The sequence below is a fragment of the Macaca nemestrina genome, chromosome 8, assembly GCF_043159975.1.
Source record: "Macaca nemestrina isolate mMacNem1 chromosome 8, mMacNem.hap1, whole genome shotgun sequence".
Lineage (NCBI taxonomy): Eukaryota > Metazoa > Chordata > Mammalia > Primates > Cercopithecidae > Macaca > Macaca nemestrina.
Genome location: NC_092132.1, coordinates 115,731,389 through 115,752,170, shown reverse-complemented (window position 1 = coordinate 115,752,170; position 20,782 = coordinate 115,731,389). Strand labels below are relative to the sequence as shown.

The 20,782-nt window shown below is 47.5% G+C and overlaps 1 long non-coding RNA gene across 3 annotated transcripts; it reads right to left on the bottom strand.

Annotated features, from left to right (window-relative positions):
* Positions 1-1,535: 1,535 nt before the first annotated feature.
* Positions 1,536-19,589, bottom strand: LOC105476562 (uncharacterized). 3 transcript variants are annotated; one of them, XR_011607083.1, is made up of 4 exons: positions 16,641-19,580; positions 12,671-12,843; positions 6,649-10,283; positions 1,536-1,974 (listed from the first exon to the last, which is right to left on the bottom strand). It is a non-coding gene; the product is annotated as an uncharacterized lncRNA (long non-coding RNA). The 3 variants fall into 3 exon arrangements; XR_011607082.1 differs by lacking the exon at positions 1,536-1,974 and having other exon boundaries at positions 5,230-6,784; positions 9,349-10,283; XR_011607081.1 differs by lacking the exon at positions 1,536-1,974 and having other exon boundaries at positions 8,007-10,283; positions 17,479-19,589.
* Positions 19,590-20,782: the final 1,193 nt, after the last annotated feature.

Below are 20,782 nucleotides of genomic sequence, written 5' to 3'. Positions count from 1 at the left end.
TGATTCGGCTATTTGGGGTCCCTTGTGATTTCATATATATTTTAGAATCAGCTTGTCCATTTCTGTACAAAAAGTACAGATGAAATAGTCATAGTGATTGCATTAAATTGGATATTATCAGTTCATAGATTTTTTCCTTTTAGCACTTTAAAAATGTCATTTCTCCCCCTTCTGCTTTCTGTGGTTTCTGATAAGAAATCTGCAGTCATTCAAATTAGAGAGTGATAAGCAATGGGAATGTACCCCACATTCTCAAGACCACAGCTCCTCTGTTTTCTTCTGAGTTTCAGACATCTGCCAGTATTGTGCCTCTATTGTGATAGTGACTGCGGGCTGAAATGGGAGAGCACAAAAAAAGAGAAGAAAAAACAAAAGCAAAATAGAGGACTCTTTCTAACTCTTAGTGGTTCCCTTTTATCCTTTCTCACACTAGAAAAAGTTTTCTCTTGGTTTTCCTTTCTGTTCTCATCTGATGTGTACTCCTGGGTTTTGGCCAGGTAATACTGAAGGAAAACAAATGGTAAACATACCACTGGTTAGGTGGAACTTTGAATTCTGGTATCCTTCCCCAGTTGGCCTATTACCATTTACTTTTCAGTGTGCTTGGATAGTTAGCTGCTCCCTATGCAGCCTAGCCAGGGTTTATAGTTGTGTTGCATGTGACAGACAAGGTAGTGCATGCTTACTCCATCTTGCTGGAACTGGACGCTCTCTTAAATTGATCTTTAAGGGGTCCTTATAAAATATGGATACTAACCCCCTTGTCATTGAGTATACTGCACACATCTTCTTTCAGTCCTTGTCTTTAATTTTTTTTTTTTTGAGAGGTAGTCTTGCTCTGTCGCCCAGGCTGGAATGCAGTGGCGTGATCTCGGCTCACTGTAAGCTCTGCCTCCCGGGTTCACGCCATTCTCCTGCCTCAGCCTCCCAAGCAGCTGGGACTACAGGCGCCTGCCACCACGCCCGGCAAATTTTTTGTATTTTTAATAGAGACAGGGTTTCACCATGTTAGCCAGGATGGTCGCGATCTCCTGACCTCGTGATCCGTCCACCTCAGCCTCCCAAAGTGCTGGGATTACAGGCGTGAGCCACCGTGCCTGGCCAATCTTGTCTTAAAATTTTTATAAGTTATCTCTTGCGTGTGTGTGTGTGTGTGTGTGTATGTGTATGTATCCTCCTGAGTAGCTGGGACTATAGGCACATGTCACTATGCCCAGCTAACTTTTTCATTTTTTGTAGAGACAGGGTCTCACTATGTTGCCCAGTCTGGTCACGAACTCCTGGCCTCAAGCAATCTTCCTGCATTAGCTTTCCAAAGTGCTGAGATTACAGGCATGAGCCACTGTGCCCAGCTCAATTGCAATTTTTTTTTTTTTGAGATGAAGTTTTGCTCTGTCACCCAAGCTGGAGTGCAGTGGCGCGATCTTGGTCACTGCAATCTCCACCTTCTGTGCCCAAGCGATTCTCCTGCCTCAGTTTCCCTAGAAGCTGGGATTACAGGCATGTGGCACCGCGCCTGGCTAATTTTTTTTTTTTTTTTTTTTTTTTTTGAGATGGAGTCTCGCTCTGTCGCCCAGGCTGGAGTGCAGTGGCCGGATCTCAGCTCACTGCAAGCTCCGCCTCCCGGGTTTACGCCATTCTCCTGCCTCAGCCTCCCGAGTAGCTGGGACTACAGGCGCCCGCCACCTCACCCGGCTAGTTTTTTGTATTTTTAGTAGAGATGGGGTTTCACCATGTTAGCCAGGATGGTCTCGATCTCCTGACCTTGTGATCCGCCCGTCTCGGCCTCCCAAAGTGCTGGGATTACAGGCTTGAGCCACCGCGCCCGGCCAGCTAATTTTTGTATTTTTAGTAGAGTTGAGGTTTCAACATGTTGACCAGGCTGGTTTCAAACTCCTGACCTCAGGTGATCCATCCACCTCAGCCTCCCAAAGTGCTGGGATTACAGGTGTGAGCCACTGCGCCCAGCTGCATCTGTAGATAAGAATTATTGAAAAAAGAAAAACAACCATAGTACCATTATCAAACCTAAACACATTTAAAAATAATTCCTTCACATTAACTATATACTCCATGTCTACGTGTTCAACTGTATTGAGTTTCAGCAAATATTTTTTCTTCATCCATTGTGTTAAGTGGATTTTTTCTCCTTTAATTTGTTAAAGTAGTATAATTTAATAGATTTTCTTATGTCTAACATTCCATTTTTGAATTCCAGAAATTAAACACAACTAGGTCATGGTATATATATCTTTCCTTGAATTTAATATGCTAGTATTTCATTTGGAAGCTCTGCATCTATGATCATAAATGATATTGCTCTACTGTATTTTTTATTCAGTGCTTATGAAGTTTTGATATTATAGTTAAGATCCTAATGAAGTGAGTTGAGTAGCTGTATTTCTTAGGGTAAAAGCTAAGCTCCTATAATACCACCACCACCAAAAAAACTGAAATACGGTTGTTTAAAGAAGATGGAAGTGTACTTCTTGCTCACACTCTAGAAATGAATGGTCCAGGCTGATGGGGCAATTCTGCTCAGTGCAGTCATTTGGAGACCTGACGGTTTCCTGTTTTGTTTCTGTGCCATCTCCTAAAGGTGTTTGTCTTCATCTACACGGCAACACAGGTTCAGCTCTGTATGTGTGCAACCCTCAGGAAAGGGAGGATAGGAAAGAGGTGGGTGAGCAATTTCCTTTGAAGCAAATGTTGTCCCCTTGATTCATATGTTCAAGTTTTAACTCCCGGTAACTCAGAATGTGACCTTATTTGAAAATAGGGTCATGACAGATATAATTAGTTTAAAGTGATATTGGAGTAGGGTGGGCCACTAATCCAATGTGACTGGTGTTCTTATAAAAAGAGGAAATTTGGGCCAGGCACAGTGGCTCACACCTATAATCCCAGGACTTTCCTAGGCCGAGGAGGGAGGATCACTTGTGGCCAGAAGTTGGAGACCAGCCTGGGCAACAGAACAAGATCCCATCTTTATCAACAATAAAAATTTAAAAAAAAAATTATCTGGGTGTTGTGGCACACGCCTGTAGGTCCCAGCTACTTGGGAGGCTGAGGTGGGAGAATCACTTTAGCCTGGGAGGTTGAAGCTGCAGTGAACCATGATGGTACTACCGCACTCCAGCCTGGGTGACAGAGTGAGACCCCATCTCAAAATTAAAAAAAAAAAAAAAAAAAAAAAGAGGGGTGGGGGAATTTGGACACACCTGAGGGAAAACACCATGTGAACATGAAGGTAGAGAGACACCAAGGAATGCCACAGATTGCCAGTGTACCACTTGAAGCTAGGACACAGGGTGGAACAGACTTCCCCTCACAATCATCAGAAGGAACCAACCCTACTGACACCTTGATCTTGGACTTCCAGCCTCCAGACTGTGAGGGAAAACATTTCTGTTGTTTGATCCTCCAGTTTGTGATACTTTGTTACAGCAACCCTAGGAATCGCCATTTCTCCACAGCAAGTAATGGAGAAATGGCACCACATTTGCTCATCATCTAAGGTGAGCATTTAGTCAGACACACCTCAGTTGCAAGGAAGGTTGGAAGATGCAGGCCGTAACTGGGCTATCCTGTGCTCTACAGAAAATCTTACCAGAAGAAGAATTTAGGAGGACAAATGGCACAGGAACAGAAAACTCTTTTTTAAGAGTTTATTTGTGGCTGGGTGCAGTGGCTTACACCTGTAATCCCAGCACTTTGGGAAGCCAAGGCGGGCGGATCACCTGAGGTCAGAAGTTTGAGACCAGCCTGACCAATATGGTGAAACCCCATCTCTACTAAAAATACAAAAATTGCCGGGCATGGTGGTGTGTGCCTGTAATCCCAGCTACTCAGTAGGCTGAGACAGGAGAATGGCTTGAATTCAGGGGTGGAGGTTGCAGTGAGCCAAGATTGTGCCACTGCACTCCAGCCTGGGTGACAAAAGGAGACTCCATCTCCAAACAAACAAACAAACAAACAAACAAACAAACAGTTTATCTGTGCCTTAGTGGTTTAAGAAAATGAGTTCCTGGCCGGGCGCAGTGGCTCATGCCTGTAATCCCAGCACTTTGGGAGGCCGAGGCGGGTGGATCACAAGGTCAGGAGATCGAGACCACAGTGAAACCCCGTCTCTACTAAAAATACAAAAAAAAAAAAATTAGCCGGACGCGGTGGCGGGCGCCTGTAGTCCCAGCTACTTAGGAGGCTGAGGCAGGAGAATGGCGTGAACCCGGGAGGAGGAGCTTGCAGTGAGCTGAGATCGCGCCACTGCACTCCAGCCTGGGCGACAGAGCCAGACTCTGTCTCAGAAAAAAAAAAAAAAAGAAAATGAGTTCCTAAAACCATCTGGGACAGATATCATTTAGGGCAAGAGCCTTTTCTTTTTTTGTTTTGAGTTGGAGTCTTGCTTGGCTGGAGTGCAGCAGCACGATCTCAGCTCACCACAACCTCTGCCTCCCAGGTTCAAGTGATTCTCCTGCCTCAGCCACCTGAATAGCTGGGATTACAAGTGCCCGCCACCATGCCCAGCTAATTTTTGTGTTTTTAGTAGAGACAGGGTTTCACCATGTTGGCCAGGCTGGTCTGGAACTCCTGACCTCAGGTGATCCCCTTGCCTTGGCCTCCCAGAGTGCTGGGATTACAGGTTTGAACCACTGCGCCCAGCATTAAGGCAAGAGACTTTTGATTACCAGTTCAAAAAGTTTGATGGTAATTAGTTTAGTTAGGCTTTCCATTTATTTTTGCATCGTTTTGGCTATTTATGCCTAGAAAATTATCCATTTTATCTGAAGTATTTAATACATAAAGCTTTTCACAAAAATTTTCAAATCTTCTGTGTAGGTGGAAATAGTAATTTTTTATTCCTGATATTGTTAGTGCATCCTTTCCTTTTTTTTTTTTTTTTTTTTGAGATGAGTCTCCCTCTGTTGCCCAGGCTGGAGTACAGTGGCGTTATCTCGGCTCATTGCAACCTCTGCCCCCCAGGTTCAAGTGATTTTCCTGCCTCAGCCTCCTGAGTAGCTGGGACTATAGGCATGCGCCACCATGCCCAGCTAATTTTTGTATTTTTAGTAGAGGTGGGGTTTCACCATGTTGGCCAGGCTGTTCTCAAACTCCTGACCTCTGGTGATCTGCCCGCCTCAGCCTCCCAAAGTACTGGGATTACAGGCATGAGCTATGGTGCTCAGCCTCCTTTCTTTCTTTTCTATTTTTTTCATTGATCAGTAATTTTCCCCCAAGGACCAGAATTTTACATTATCCTTTCTATTGTTTGTTTTTTGTTTCATTAAGTTCTGATCTTATTTTTTTAGCTTTATCTTTATATGAAATCACACATACACATAAAGAGTTAAATTGGTCTATAAGACTTATGAAAAACAGCAGTTCCCTACTCCTTGCCTCACGTTTCCCTTTCTTCAGAAGCAACCTTTTTCAGCTCATTGATTGATTGATTGGGACGGAGTTTTGCTATGTCGCCCAGGCTGGAGTGCTGTGGCTACTCGCAGTTGTGATCATAGTGCACGGCAACCGAGGGCTCCTGGGCTCAACTGATCCTCCCCCCTCCTTTTTCAACTCTTTCAGCTAGTTTTTTTTGGTGTTTATCTCTTTCTCTCTAAATAATATGCGTATATTCATTTTTCAACTATAGCTTTTACTTATGGTCTTCTATGGACAATAAAGCTTTGGCTCTCTTCCACCCCCTTCTCCACCACTACACATACACTATTTTGTCCCTTAATCCCTTCAGTACTATAATTTTGATGAGATCAATATCAAATATTTATATTACTATGACTATTGTAACACTGTGATTATTTTTCCTTTTCTGCACAACTTTTTATTTTCCCTGGAGTTCATGATTGTCTTCCTTTTTCATTTGCTTCATTTTCTATATTCTTACTACTAATTTAGTCCAAGTTATATAAACCTTTTTTTTTTTAATCACCCAGGCTGGAGTGTAGTGGCACGATCTTGGCTCACTGCAACCTCCGCCTCCCAGGTTCAAGTGATTCTCCTACCTCAATCTCCTGAGTAACTGGGACTACAGCTGTGCACCACCACACCTGGCTAATTTTTGTATATTTGGTAGAGGTGGGGTTTTACCATGTTGCCCAGACTGGTCTTGAACTCCTGATCTCAGGTGATGTGCCCGCCTCAGCCTCTCAAAGTGCTGGGATTACAGGTGTGAGCCACCGTGCCTGGCCATGTATAAACCTTCTTTCAGTGCATCCAAACATTAAGTAGTTTATCACTTGTTTTTTTTTTTTGAAACGGAGTCTCACTCTATCCCCCAGGCTGGAGTGCAGTGGCGCCATTTCAGCTCACTGTAACCTCTGCCTCCTGGGTTCAACCGATTCTCCTGCCTCAGCTTCCCAAGTAGGTGGGACTACAGGTGCGTGCCACCACGCCCAGCTAATTTTTGTATTTTTAGTAGAGACGGGGTTTCACCACGTTGGCCAGGCTGGTCTGGAACTCCCGACCTCAGGTGATCCGCCCGCTTCGGCCTCCCAAAGTGCTAGGATTACAGGCGTGAGCCACCGCGCCCGGCCAGTTTATCACTTTTATCTTCTTGAGGGAATCTTTCCTGGAGCATTCTGATCTGCTGCAATCCGGACTGGTTGCCTTCCACACTCATTACACAGCTCTTACCTTGGTGTCCCCTTTCATCATTGTCCTAGGGATTCTTTCTCTCTTTCCAGGTTTGGTTTTGTATTCCATAGCTTCCTCTTTTTGCTTTCTTATTTTTGGTAAAACACATCCTTCAGTCGCTTCCTGAGAGAAGATACTAAGGAAATACATCACAAAAATTATTTGTACACGTGTAAAATATTTTTTTCTCTATCTTTACGCGTGATTGCAACTTTGAGTGTGAAATTTTATGTTAGAAATAATTTTTCCTTTAGAATTTCAAGGGCATTGCTTCATTATTTTCCAGATTCTATTTTTGCTTTTGAGTGGTCTGAATGAATTCTGATTCTTGATAACTGAGTATACAACTGTTTGTCCCCATCTCTGGATGCTTATAGGATCTTCTTTTTATCCCTAATATTCCGAAATTTCATTATGATGTGCTTTGTCATGGCTCCATTTTCATCCTTAGTGCTGTGCACTAGGTGGGCTCTTTTAATTGACACATTTCTGTCCTTTTTTTCTGAGAACACTTTTTGAATTTTTGCTGAATTCCTTCCCTCAGTTTCCCCCCAAGTTCTGTTTCTAGAACTCTATTTGGATGTTGGGTCTCCTGAACTTGTTGTGATCTTTTCCTCCTGTTTTATAACTCTTTATTTTTTGGGTCTATGTTATGTGGAAGGGTGGTATATCTTCAAATACAGCCATTATGCCTTTATCCGTAAAGAACATAGAAACTAATCTAGGTATTTCAAGCAGAAAGGGGTTGAATATAGGGAATTGGGTGCTAACAACAAAAAAAGAAAATCAGGGGATGCATGTAACTTTCAGATTGACCACTGTAGCTACGGTCCAGAGAGTCTAGAAGTTGCTGTTATCATCTATTAATAGATGTCAGAGAACTGGAGGAAATCTCTGCTGGTATCACACTTATCTTGCATCCCTGGGGTTCATGGGTGGCAGGGGAATGGAGTTTAGCCACTCTGTATAAACTATGTCTGACCGAGTCTAGACACCCACTGCCTCTGCTGGAGGAAGAAAATGACTCATCTCCAATCTCCCTTCCAAATCTCTGGTACAAAGTTTAGAAGAGGGTAGCAAGATGCTAATAGAAACAGAAACAAAAAATAAAAATAAATACATAAAGCCAGCTTCTCTATTCTCCTCTTCTAGATCTCTCTTAGGCTAGAGTCTCTTAATCTACTTATGTCTTGTCTTTCATATTTTTCCTTCTTTGCCTCTTTGTACTCCATTTTGGATAAATTTTTCCATACTATCCCCCATTTCATCATCTTTTCTCTGACCTCACTCAGTCTAGAGTTTAACCTGAATACCGAGGCTGAAAAAATTCAATGGCTATTTTTGTCTAAGATTTCCAGTTTGTTCTTTTTTTTTTCTTTTTTTTTGGTTGGTTGGTTGTTTTTGACAGAGTCTCACTCTGTCACCCAGGCTGGAGTGCAGTGGTGTGATCTCGGCTCACTGCAACCTCCGCCTCCCGCGTTCAAACAATTCCCCTGCTTCAGCCTCCTGAGTAGCTGGAATTACAGGCATGGCCTGGCTAATTTTGTATTTTCAGTAGAGACAGGATTTCACCATGTTGGCCCGGGTGGTCTCGAACTCCTGACCTCAGGTGATCCACCCGACTTGGCCTCCCAAAGTGCTGGGATTACAGGCGTGAGTCATCGCGCCTGGACTTTTCCTAATCTTTTTTATTCCCACTTCTTCTTGTTCCATTCCTATTTTCATCTAATATTTATTGCTTATTTTTAATATGTTTTTATGATTTCCTTGAGAAATGTAAATTCATATATACTGCAAAACCTATCTTCTATAAAACTGATAGATTTTACTACTACTCTATAAAACTGATAGATTTTACGACTTCTGCTCTATAAAACTGATGTCAACTGGAATGAATTCATGTTGTTTATTGATTTTACCATCTTTCTTAGCATTAGACTTTTTCATTGTTAAAATGTGTTTTGGAATTTTGATTTGCAGATCCATTTCTAGTGCTGGTTTTCCCCCTTTGATTTGTTTTGTTTTTGTCTTTTTTCCTCCTCTTCCTGAATGCGCAGTTTATAGTTTTGTGGTTGCCTCCACCCATTTTCCTAAGCCGCTGTTCCAGTGCCAGCTCTTACGTGTTGTTTCATGGTTCCTTCTTCTGTGCCAGAATGATGCCAATCCAGATGAGGAGCTGTGGGTGGCTTGGCACGGGTCCTCACTTTGAGGCTGTGCTCTATTTCCACCCCACCTTACCTCACCCTATCCTGGTCTCCAGCATCTAAAAGCAGGGTCTTCCTCTCGGCTTTCTCTCAGGACAACGTTTTTCAAGTAAACATTTCTATCGAAATATGACAGACATACAGAAACGCACATGAATCGTAAAGGGGCACCTCGATGAGTTTTCGCAAAGTGAATGCTCCTGTGTAACAAACCCCCAGAGCACAAAAAGAACATTCTTGGCCCCCAGAAGGCCCCTGGTGTTCATCTTAGTCACTGCCCTTTCTAAGGTAACTGCGCTCCTGGCTTCTCTAACAAACTCTTGGGACTCAGAGCCCAGCAGCATGTCGGTCACAGCCCCATTTAGTGATTTTGGGCTCTGTTCTTGCTTCTGGTTCACAGAAAGCTTGCCTTGTTTTTGAGCCCAACTGTGTGTGTTGGGTTACATGCGAGAATGTTTTATTTACTGCTGCTTTGTGGTTGGAATAGAGAACTCACCGCTCCATCTTGACTGGAAGTCCAGCAGAACCTGTTTATGGGACGGTCACTAGTTCTGACTGGAGACCAGGGAAATGGTAGCAGATGGGCTGGGTTCAGCGGATGAAAAGCCTTTGTATGCTCACTAATAAATTCAGATGTTGTCCTCCAGTTAGTGAACGGATGATGAGAGACTGCATGCAGGAAAATGAGATGCTTTGGGATGTGTACATTTTAGAATTATTTCTCTGGCTAAACCAGGGAGGATGGAATGAAGGAGAGCCACACACAAGCATGTTTACCAGCTGGGAGGGAATTTCTGTAATTCGGGTGAGGCATGCCCAGGGTCCATGAGGGCAGTAGTCGTGGGGGTCGCAAGATTATACGAATGAATTTGCCGGGTGTGATGGCTCACAACTGTAATCCCAGCACTTTGGGAGGCCAAGGTGGGTGGATCACCTGAGGTTGGGAGTTTGAGACCAGCCTGACCAACATGGAGAAACCCCATCTGTACTAAAAATACAAAGTTAGCCAGGCGTGGTGGCACATGCCTGTAATCACAGCTACTCAGGAAAGCTGAGGCAGGAGAATCGCTTGAACCTGGGAGGCGGAGGTTGCGGGGAGCTGAGATAGAGCCATTGCACTCCAGCCTGGGCAACAAGAGCAAAACTCTGTCTCAAAAAGAAAAAAAAAAAAAAAAGAATGAATCTGGGAGATAAATAAGAGGTGACTGATTAGATGGATGTCAAGGATGACTTTTAGTTTCTGAAAACTGTGAAAGGTGGTACAATTTACAGGACTTAAGGAATGCCGGGGATGGAGCAGGTTTCTGGGCATATATTTCATTTGCCAGTTTTGTCAGTGGTTGGCTCTGCATGTCTTCTCCCAAGCTTCTGGTCCCATGACTCATCTGACAGATGAATGTTTGTTGAGTCCCTGCTGGTGAGGGCTGGAGCCTGGGGAGATAAGGATGAGTAGGGACATAACTAGGAGACAGGGCCACCTTCAGGCCGGGGCTCTTTGCAGTGGGCATTTGTCAGCGTACAGGAAATGCCTGTGCTCAGATTTCCTGCCCACAAGGTGCGGGGGTGCCAGATCCACCTGAAGCTTGGGCTCCTTTGTGGAAAGGAAAGGGAGAGGGAAGCAGAGAGTAAAGTGCATAAGAAGTAAATAGAGACCCTGAGAAAGAGAGGCAGACCTAGGGGAAAGGAATTCCAGTTTTTCCTTTCTTCTGGTTGGTCAGAGTTCAGTCCTTTGCCCCCATCCTAACACCTTCTGCTTCAAAAGGTCCTTCATTGCTTGGGACCCAGCCTCTTACTGCAGCTCTTCCCCAACCACATCTACCGAAGGGGTAGATAATTCAGTGGCTCAACACAAATGTGTCTTGGCATCTTGGAGTCAGGAGGACAAATTTTGCCTTCTGTGTGATCCTGCAGAAGGCATCCCAGGAGGTCTATGATGTTTCCGCCTTCTGATCCTTCTTTCTCTCCATGTACCCCTTAACCTCTTCCCATCATCAAGCCCTGTTTAGCTTGCCTGGGAGCCAGGCTGGGTGTTGCAATCTTTCTGGGCCAGGCTGTTAACTGAGTAGCAGTCTGAGCAGGTGCTAGAAACGCGTCCCTGGAGTCTAGGGTTTCCGAGGAGTCAGCTCAGAACCTAGAAGTTTACTCTATGGAGGGTCAAGGTACAGAAACCCAAGAATGGGGAATAAGCTGAAATCTATCACTGCATCTCCCTAGGCCTCAGAAACAGGTGGGTCCCACTTCTGTGGTCTTCCTCACATTCATTCTTATTCCTCACACGCATTCTTATTTTAGGCAGAAACAGAATAGTAGGATGCTATGACCTGTGAAATCATAATCTAACCCTTACATTCCGTAGATGAGGCCCAGGGAGGTTAAACTGATTTTTCCAGGTCAAACCAGGAACATTCTACTTTGTTATTCCTTCCCCACCCCCACCCCTGGCTCCCAAAGGGCTTTGGGCTCAACTTAGTGAGCTTTGGGGTGCCATTGCCAATCCAGATATGAACAGCCGGCCCCATGGGCAGCCTAGGATCCGAGTTTGGGGTTTGATCAGAGTCTTAAGTTCAGCGGGTCTCTCCCCTGCAGGCCCCTGCACCTGGGGTTGGGAGAATGAATAAGAACCTTGTCTGGTAGGAATTTCTTTCCTCTGCTGTTTGCTTTGGGTTTTTTCCCTCTCCATTCCTGGCGGCTAACCCAATATTTGGCTTTCTAAATTTCTAAATTTCTGTGCGCACTAAATATATTTCTTCATTTAACCCCCAGAATCATGGTTTCCTACCTGCTTCCCACGACCGGATCCACAGCCTGGAATGAAAACAGAACCCCGAGGGCATCGGCAGCTCAGGGCTGAGGGGGTGGTGGTTCCGGGGAGGGGGAGGAGCAGAGCCAGGGAGGGAGGGTGCACTCACCCACGTTGGGCATCTCAGACATCCTGAGAAAGGCAGGAACACAGGGAGGTGGGAGACGCCTTGGCTTCTCTCCCAATTCCCCGCAGCCAGGGCCCTGCTCCTCCCCTCCCTACCCAAAAGGGGGCCTGGTCCCCACCCACAGCGCCTCTGCGCAGCCCCAACATCCCAGGTGCAGGCCGTAAGCTACACCGGGGGCGTGGTGAAAACAAGCAAAACCTGCGCCTGAATCCCACTCCGCCACACCTTGTCCCCCTGCAGACCCCTCTAGCTCGGCCGCGGCCCTCTTGCACCAAGTACTCTTACAGGGCTCCCTCACCGCCCTGCCCTCCCCACTGTAAACAGTCAAGGCCGTGGTATAGCTGAGCTAAATTGAACTGGGCAGTGGAAAATTCCCCTCCGGAGCCTCCCGGGGAGGAGCTCTAAGCAGCTGCTACCGAACCCCAGGGCTTGTTAGGCACCTGGCTTTCAGGTTCTCCACCCACTCAGCCCCCAGCTGGGGGGGAGGTGGCTGTTTCTCTCTGCTTCGGAGCAGGAAGGGAGATGCAGAGACCCGGCTCCCCAGCCTTGACCTGAGCTAATGCCTGCTAAAACATCTCGTCTTAAATCAGACTTGGTTTTCCAGATTTGGGAGCCGGTGGCAGTACATTCTGTCTCCGTCTGGCTGAGCAGGAAAACAGGAGACAGAGCTTCCTACCACCTGATTTACAGCCTTGGCGTGGTTTTGAGACACAAATCACCCGAGAGAGCGGCTCAGTTGTAGTTCTGCAGATACGATCCGGCAGGATCACCTGGAAAGATCGCTTCCCGCCAGTGGGGAGGGCCACAGGGCCTGGGAAAAGGCCTCCTCCTAGCCTGAAACGCCGTCCACCCCCCGAATGTGTCTGGGACCCCACTGGACCATGTTGGAACCTGGGGGATGGACGATGGGGTGATGGATGGTAGGGCAGGCGGCAGTGGGTCCAGGAGTCCTGATTCCGACCTTCCTCGGTCCCCTCATTCCCTTCCTTGCCTTTTCCTGCCTTTGTTTCTTCAACCTGAATCTGTCAAACACTCCCCAGGCACCCGGCACTGTCGTAGCTGCCCTAGAAGGACACAAGAATAGTAAGTCTCTGGTCCTGCACTTAGTTCCAGAGGAAGAGGAAATAGGAATGTAAATGCTTGCAACAAAAGATTGAATGCAGTTAGTGTCATGACACAGGTACAGATGAGGTGTCCTGGGACTGTGAAGACCTCTCAGCAAGAGTCAGGGGAGCCTTCCATGAGGTGACGCTAATGTTCAGGACAGAACACAGGAGATGCCCTGGCGACAAGGCTGACTTGGTTTTGTGGGGATTCTCTGTTTTATCTCCATCTCCAGGGCACTTTATCCTTTTAAAGTACTTTTTTTTTTTTTTTTTTTTTTTTTTTGAGACAGAGTCCAGGCTGGAGTGCAATGGCGTGATCTCAGCTCACTGCAACCTCTGCCTCCCGGGTTCAAGCGATTCTCCTGCCTCAGCCTCCTGAGTAGCTGAGACTACAGGCGCCTGCCACCACACCTGGCTAATTTTTGTATTTTTAGTAGAGATGTGGTTTTGTCATATTAGCCAAGCTGGTCTCAAACTCTTGACCTTGTGATCTGCCTGCCTTGGCCTCCTAAAGTGTTGGGATTACAGGTGTGAGCCACCATGCCTGGCCCATTTTTACTCTTAGATTAGCCAAACCCAGATCTCAGGGTCTTGTCTGTCCTTCCCACACCCTGCTTTTTTTTTTTTTTTTTAGATGGGGTCTTGCTGTATTGCCCAGGCTGGTCTCAAACTCCTGGGCTCAGGGAGTCCTCCCACCTCAGCCTCCTGAGTAGCTGAAATGACAGGCAAGAACCACCACACCTTGCTTGTCTGCCCCTGTGTCAGGAGCCATGTGGTTTCTTTGAGGTTGGCAGCAGGCCACCATCAGCCCCTTTGCCCTGCCCCCCCTACCAACGCTTGGGCTCAGCTGTCCCATTAAAGCGAGGTGTGCAGTGGGCCTCAGTTCAATTTCTAGCTCTTGTGAGAGGGCCACAGGGCTCTTTGGACTAGGCTGCCATGAATTTGGTTGACCCAAAAGATGAGGTTTGGGGGACCCCTTATCCGCTTCCCACTCCTAGAACTGTGAGCTCGATCTCTGCTTAGGGTGGTCTGCCGTGTGATGGATGCCTTGCTTGCCCCCACTCCTTCCATCCACACCATGAGAAGAGTTCTCCTCTGCTTTCCATGGGACACAGTGTGGGCATGGTTTCACTCCACTCCAGTAGAGGGCTGATACTTGGTAGAGGGCTGACAACGCCCCAGAGTGGATCTGGATGCTGGGCACACTGTGGTACAGTGGAGGATCTCCCTGTTCTCAGGTGCTCCCAGCCCACCGACACTTGTGAATTAGCTTTGCATTTGCAATTGTCTTCCCTCCGCACAGGGCTAGGAGGTGGGTCAGTGAGGTGCTATTGCGATTCCCAGTGTGGAGACAGGTGGCCCGAAGCTCAGCATCTTAGTGGTTTGCCCACATTCTTGCCATCATCTGGTGGGACTTAGGTTCAAGTCTCACTTTTGCCACTGTGACCTTGGACAATTTTCTCCTCCATGAAACACCAGCCTCAGTGTGTTACTATCAGATTGTGTGACATAGCATATGTCTGGCATATAGAGGGCATGGTACAAGGCGGGTTTCCTTCCTTCCTTCCTTCCTTCCTTCCTTCCTTCCTTCCTTCCTTCCTTCCTTCCTTCCTTCCTATTATTGTTATTATTATTATTATTAGAGACTGAGTCTTGCTCTGTCGCCCAGGCTGTAGTGCAGTGGCGCAATCTCAGCTCACTGCAATCTCTGCCTCCCAGGTTCAAGCAATTCTCCTCTCTCAGCCTCCCAAGTTGCTGGGATTACAGGCGAGTGCCACCACACCTGGCTAATTTTTATATTTTTAGTGGAGGTGGGGTCTCACCATGTTGGCCAGGCTGGTCCTGAACTCCTGACCTCAGGTGATCCGCTCACCTCAGCCTCCTAAAGTGCTGGGATTGCATCATTCACTCAGTTGCCCAGGCTGGAGTGCAATGGCACAATCATAGCTCACTGTAGCCTCCAATTCCTGGGCTCAATTGATCCTCCTGCCTCAGCCTCCTGAGTAGCTAGGACTGCAGGTGTGCACCACCATGCCTGGCTAGTTTTTATTTTTTGTAGAGGTGAGGTCTCACTCTGTTACCCATGCCAGTCTTGAACTCCTGGACTCAAGGGATTTTCCTGCCTTGCTGCCTTGGCCTCCCAAAGTGCTGGGATTACAGGTGTGAGCCACTGCACCCAGCCTAGTTTTCCTTTGCTTGGGTATAGTAGCACATCCTATGTCTATGTAAATGTCCCCAAACATTGATTGAGGTGAAAATTTCTGCTTCCACCCCTCTCCTCTTGCCTTGATTATGAGGGTGAGAGGGGAGGGGTGGGGTGGGGGAGGAAGAGGGTGCAGTCACAGCGGTAGGAGAGACATCTGGGGCTTTAGTAACACAGGAACTCCATCCTGGCTCATCCCAGTGGGCGGAGGTCGGGCAAGTTGGTATCCTGCCCCGCCTGCTGGCAGAGGCAGCTTATGGATTTGGTGACAGATTCCTCCCAAGAGATGAAGGCAGCAATTGTATGCTTGGTGTAGAAAAGATTCCAGATAGAGGAAATGTTTTCAATGGCAATAACCCTGAGATAGAGTATTTTCACCGAGTCAACAACAGGTATCAGCGCCGGCTCCCTTTGATGGTCCTGTGAGCACTTGTAAGCCTCCAAAGCTGTTCTTGGCACAGAGGGACCATGTCTAAAAGCTTTCATTCTCTTCTTCACTGGAATCACCCCTCCTGTCTCCTGGAGGGATTCCTGCTTACATTCTTGGACAACAAAGGAAGTTAACGGAATCCTGGTGGGTAAGGTCCCAAAGCAGGGAGATCATTTTCACATAGCTCCATGGATGCCTTCCCCAGGCTCTGCACTGGTTTTCAAAAACATCTGATGACCAGATTAAAAGGGGTCTCTGAGGAGTTTAAGGGGTTTCATGGGGAGAAAGGCCCTCCTCATCTGGTTATCAGAGTTTCAGAGGATCACTCGGCACTTGCGGTCTGCAGAGATGGACTTGCAAATGTTTGCTTGGTGGCTGTGGAAGGCAGAGGCAGGGCGGATCAGGGAAGGGGGTGGAGGGCCCAGAGAAGTCGCATGAATAGGGTTGTTCACGATGATGGGTGGCCGCACGCCAAGGTTTTATTTGATGCTGTTGAACACTAAATGTGAACAAGCAGTGACCACTGGGCGTTGTGACTCACTCCTGTAATTCCAGCACTTTGGGAGGCCAAGGTGGGAGGATCACTAGAGCCCAGGAGTTCAAGACCAGTCTGGGAAACATAGGGAGACCCCATGTCTTCAAAACATAAAAAAATTGGCCAGGCATGATGGTGCACACCTGTAGTCCCAAGCTACTCATGAAGCTGAGGCAAGAGGATTGCTTGAGTCCAGCAGAGTTGAGGCTGCAATGAGCCAAAATGATACCCCTGCACTCCAGCCCGGGTGACAGAGCAAGACACTGTCTCTAAAAAAGAAAAAGTAATGACTGTGAAGCAATCTGGCCAGTCAGAATGTGATGGGGTGGGGGTTGAGGGTGAGATTTGGAAATTGGAGGTGGGGACGGTGCTGGTCTGGAAACATCTGGGGAGAAAATTACCCTGTCTTTTAGAAGCATCTTCCATCCTGCCTTAGAATTTTTTTTGGGGGGTGGTACACAAGGTGTGTTTTATTTTTCATAATCATAGAAATAATTTTTAGGATATCCCAGGGCACACTGGAGAATTTGGCAGTCTGATTGGGGGGGTTCCCTCAGATACCAACGTAGTACATGGGCGCAGGGTACCTGGGTTCACAATGCAGCTTGTGGCTCGGGCCCATCTTGTGGTGGCTGTTCCTCCACATCAGTGCTGTGAGCTCAAGGATGATGGGGGTAGGGAACCCTCCAGGCTCTTAGGAAATTTCACTCTACTTCTGCTCAGTGGTCTCTGGCGGGCCAAATGTTCTCCTGAGTCTTTCTTTTCTTCAGCTTGGCCTTACCAAAGCCAGCGATTTCCCCTATGTCCAGTTGGTGATTTTGTTTGTTTGTTTGTTTATTTATTAGAGGCAAAATCTTGCTCTGTCATCCACGCTGGAGTGCAGAGGTGTGATCATAGCTCTCTGCAGTCTCCAATGCCTGGGCTCAAGTGATCCTCCTGCCTCAGCCTCCCAGGTAGCTGGGATTATAAGCATGCACTGCCATGCCTGGTTAATGTTTTTTTGGTATTGACGGGTAGTTACTATGTTGCCCAGGCTGGTCTTGAACTCCTGACCTCAAGCAATCCTCCCACCTCTGCTTCCCAAAGCATTGGGATTATAGGCGTGAGCCACAGAGCTTGACCTGCTATGTTCTTAAAACAATCCATGGAGGCCTGCTCTGCACCCTTGCTCTGAGTGCTCCCACTGGTTCGGCTGTAGTAGGAGACCTGCCTTAGCAGGCAGCCCAACCCTGGATTTTCTGGTACTATCAGAGCTGGCTCAGGGAACCCACCCTCAGCCCCCAGGTTCTCTCTAGCCTGTGGTTGGTGTCCCCAGGCCAGTGTCCGCTTGGTGACACCACAGCCAGGCAGGGCAACATGGCAGCTCCCAGGGGTGGGGGAGCAAGGTCAGAAACAGAAGCTGTAATTAAATCTTTTTTTACCCACCCTCATCCCCAGCAGGAAGTTATTCTTGGTGCTCAGCGAGGGGGAAGGAGGGGCGGGATGTGAGCAAAACGGCTGCTTTTGACCTCATGGCCTTCCTGGCGATTGGGTGGAGAGGTTTTTAAAGATTGAGGAAGAGATTTCCTTGAGCATCTTCTGAAAATAGAGACTGGGGCCTCTAGTTTGGCTCCTTCTGGACTCAACTGCTACTTTTGGGACAGAGAGAAGGCCAAAGCCCCATCCTGGGCACTCGATGGCTAATCCCGTCGACTGCAGCTTCCCTGGCGCCTTCCTGTGGACATGGGTTGGGGTTGGATGGGGACAGTGTACTGGGGAGGCGAGTGGGGCAATTCCTCCAGGGTGGGCGGAGGCAGGGGTGGGCTGTGGCCAGCGAGGGTCTTGCGTTTTCCAAATTGGTGGCTTTCGTTTGGGCTGAGCAGGCCTTGGAAACCCGCTTCAGCATCAGCACCTCCTCCTCCTCTTCCCCTGGGGTCAGACAAGGGCCCAGGCCCCAGGCCTGCAGATGCTGAGGAGAGCAGAACATTAGCAGCGTCACCAGGGCTTCCTTCCGGGCTTTTCTTCCAAGGGCCCTTGGGAGGAGCCCCGTTCCTCCTCCTGCATCCCCCTGTGCGTTCTCCACTCTATCAATTCCTCAGCACTCTCCTCTTTCCCCCAAAACTAGAGCCAGGGCCAAGGAAGTGTAGCCAAGAGGACGACTTGGTTTGGTCTCCTGCGGAAGAGATTCCAGCATCTCCCATTCAACAAAAGCCAAAGTCTACAAGAAATAGGACGTGAGGTTTCAGTTCTTGGAACAGGGACTGCAAACCCTTCACCTTCAAGAAGAAAAATTACCAGACACGAAGGGAGCTACCTCCGAGGCGAAGACTCAGGATCCCATTCTGCTCCAGGTACTCTTTGGGGCTGCATTCTCTTTCACTTGCATTTTTTAAAAAATAAAAAGCCAATCTCCATTTCATCAGGATCATCTGTCTCCTTCAGTTTTCTTCCTTGTTAAGCTCCCGCTCCCCACCCCCACCACCTGTGCAGCCAGCTGGATACTGCAGCATTTCCCACGCAAGTACCTGCAATTTCCTTCTCACAATCATAGGGGGTTCATAGGTGGTCACCCTGACTGTGGCAGTACATTGTGACACCGCTGGCACCTCAGAGGTGGATGAATGGCAGGGGGAGGGGAGGAGGGAAGAGAGTTCCGGCAGGCCCTTCTCCTGGTGGATGGTGGCCACAGGGGATGGTGTCCTTCTCCTGGTGGATGGTGGCCTCCTGGTGGATGGTGTCCTTCTTCTGGTGGATAGTGGCCTTCTACTGGTAGATGGTGGCCAGAGTGGATGGTGGCCTTCTCCTGGTGGATGGTGGCCACAGTGGATGGTGGCCTTCTACTGATGGATGGTGGCCACAGTGGATGGTGGCCTTCTACTGATGGATGGTGGCTGTGGCTGTCCAGCCCTGTTCTTACATCCATAGTGCCTCCCCTGTCACTCTCTACATCAATCACTCCCCAGCCCTGCTCTCTCATCCCCTTTAGTATCTCGCTTTGTCCCCTTCTAAATGTTGCCTGCCCCCACCACCTTTGCAAGGCCACCCAGACATCTGAAATCACCTTCCCATTGCTCTTCCCGCCTGTTCTCTTGCTCCTTAACTACACCCCGCAGTGAGGCTACGGTGATTTTTCTAAACTTCACTGTGGCTGTGCCATCCCCCGTTCGGAGCTCTCCAGCAGTTTCCATAGCCTTCAGGACTATGTCCAAGAGGCTCAGGGGGACTCTGCTGAGAGCTGCCGGAATTTGGCCCCAGCTCATGGCTCCTCATCTTCTGCCATCTCCAGTTCTTGCACTGGATTCCTGCTTTTCCCCATCAGACTGTGCTGTCAGACGTGCCTCCGGATCTCTGCACAAGACCCTCCTGTTGCCAGGACACCCCTCCTTTCCAATATGTGTGGTGTGAGTGTGTGCACTAGTACACATGCATGGTATCATGCACATCCTGTCTAAAGCCCATGTGTGCATACATGTGTCCTATGTAAAGCCTATGCGTGCATACATGTGTCCTAGCTAAAGCCTATGCATGCATACATGTCTCCTATCTAATGCCTTTGCATGCATACTTGTGTCCTATCTAAAGTCTGTGCATGCATACATGCGTCCTATCTAATGCCTTTGCATGCGTACATGCATCCTATCTAAAGTCTATGCACGCATACATGTGTCCTGTCTAAAGTCTATGCACGCATACATGCGTCCTATCTAAAGCCTATGCACGCATACATGCGTCCTATCTAAAGCCTCTGCATGCATACATGCGTCCTATCTAAAGCCTATGCATGCATACATGTGTCCTATCTAAAGCCTGTGCCTGCATACATGTGTCCTATCTAAAGCCTATGCATGCATACATGTGTCCTATCTAAAGCCTATGCATGCATACATGTGTCCTATCTAAAGCCTATGCATGCATACATGTGTCCTATCTAAAGCCTGTGCCTGCATACATGTGTCCTATCTAAAGCCTATGCATGCATACATGTGTCCTATCTGCCTTTGCATGCATACATGTGTCCTATCTAAAGCCTGTGCATGTATACACGCACACACCCGCATTCTATCTAAAACTCATGCATGCATACACGTGCAATGCACCCATGTGTCCTATCTAAAGCCTATGTGTGCATACATGTGCACACACACATCTTTTCTGAAGTCCACACACGGTTTGATGCCCTTCAAGGATTGCAGTTTTTCAGGAAGAATTTCCTCATAGGTCTCCCCCATCCCACCTTAGACACACATTCAATTTGGGTGTTCCTTGGCCTCTCTATAGTTTTTGCTGCTGTTGTCTAATTTCTCTTATATAAGAACTCTCACCTGTGTTATTTTGTATTGTGATTGCCTCCCTCATGCCCATTCTTTCTATCTTTTGGTAATAAGGTAACTCTTGTACCCTGCTTTTACTTGAGGAATCTACTCCTCTGTTTATGTGCTTTGTGGAAAATCAACTCTATCCTGAGCTCCAAGTCTGGGGAAAATGGCTTTGGCATAAGAAGTAAGAGCCACAGAAATTGGTTGAGGGGTGAAGATGTTACCAAATTCAAGACAATCAGTTTGGGAAAAAAATTTATTGGCAGTTTCTAGGTAAGATGTTTCCTTGATGTACTGGGAGGTCTCTGGGTATGATGGCCTGTTCCCCCTGAATTTGGAGGGGGAAGTAAGAAACCTGGGTGTTTTGGCTACTGGCATTATAATAAAGCTAATCCTGCAGAAGGCAGAGCTGAAGGACAGAGAGAAACTGGATC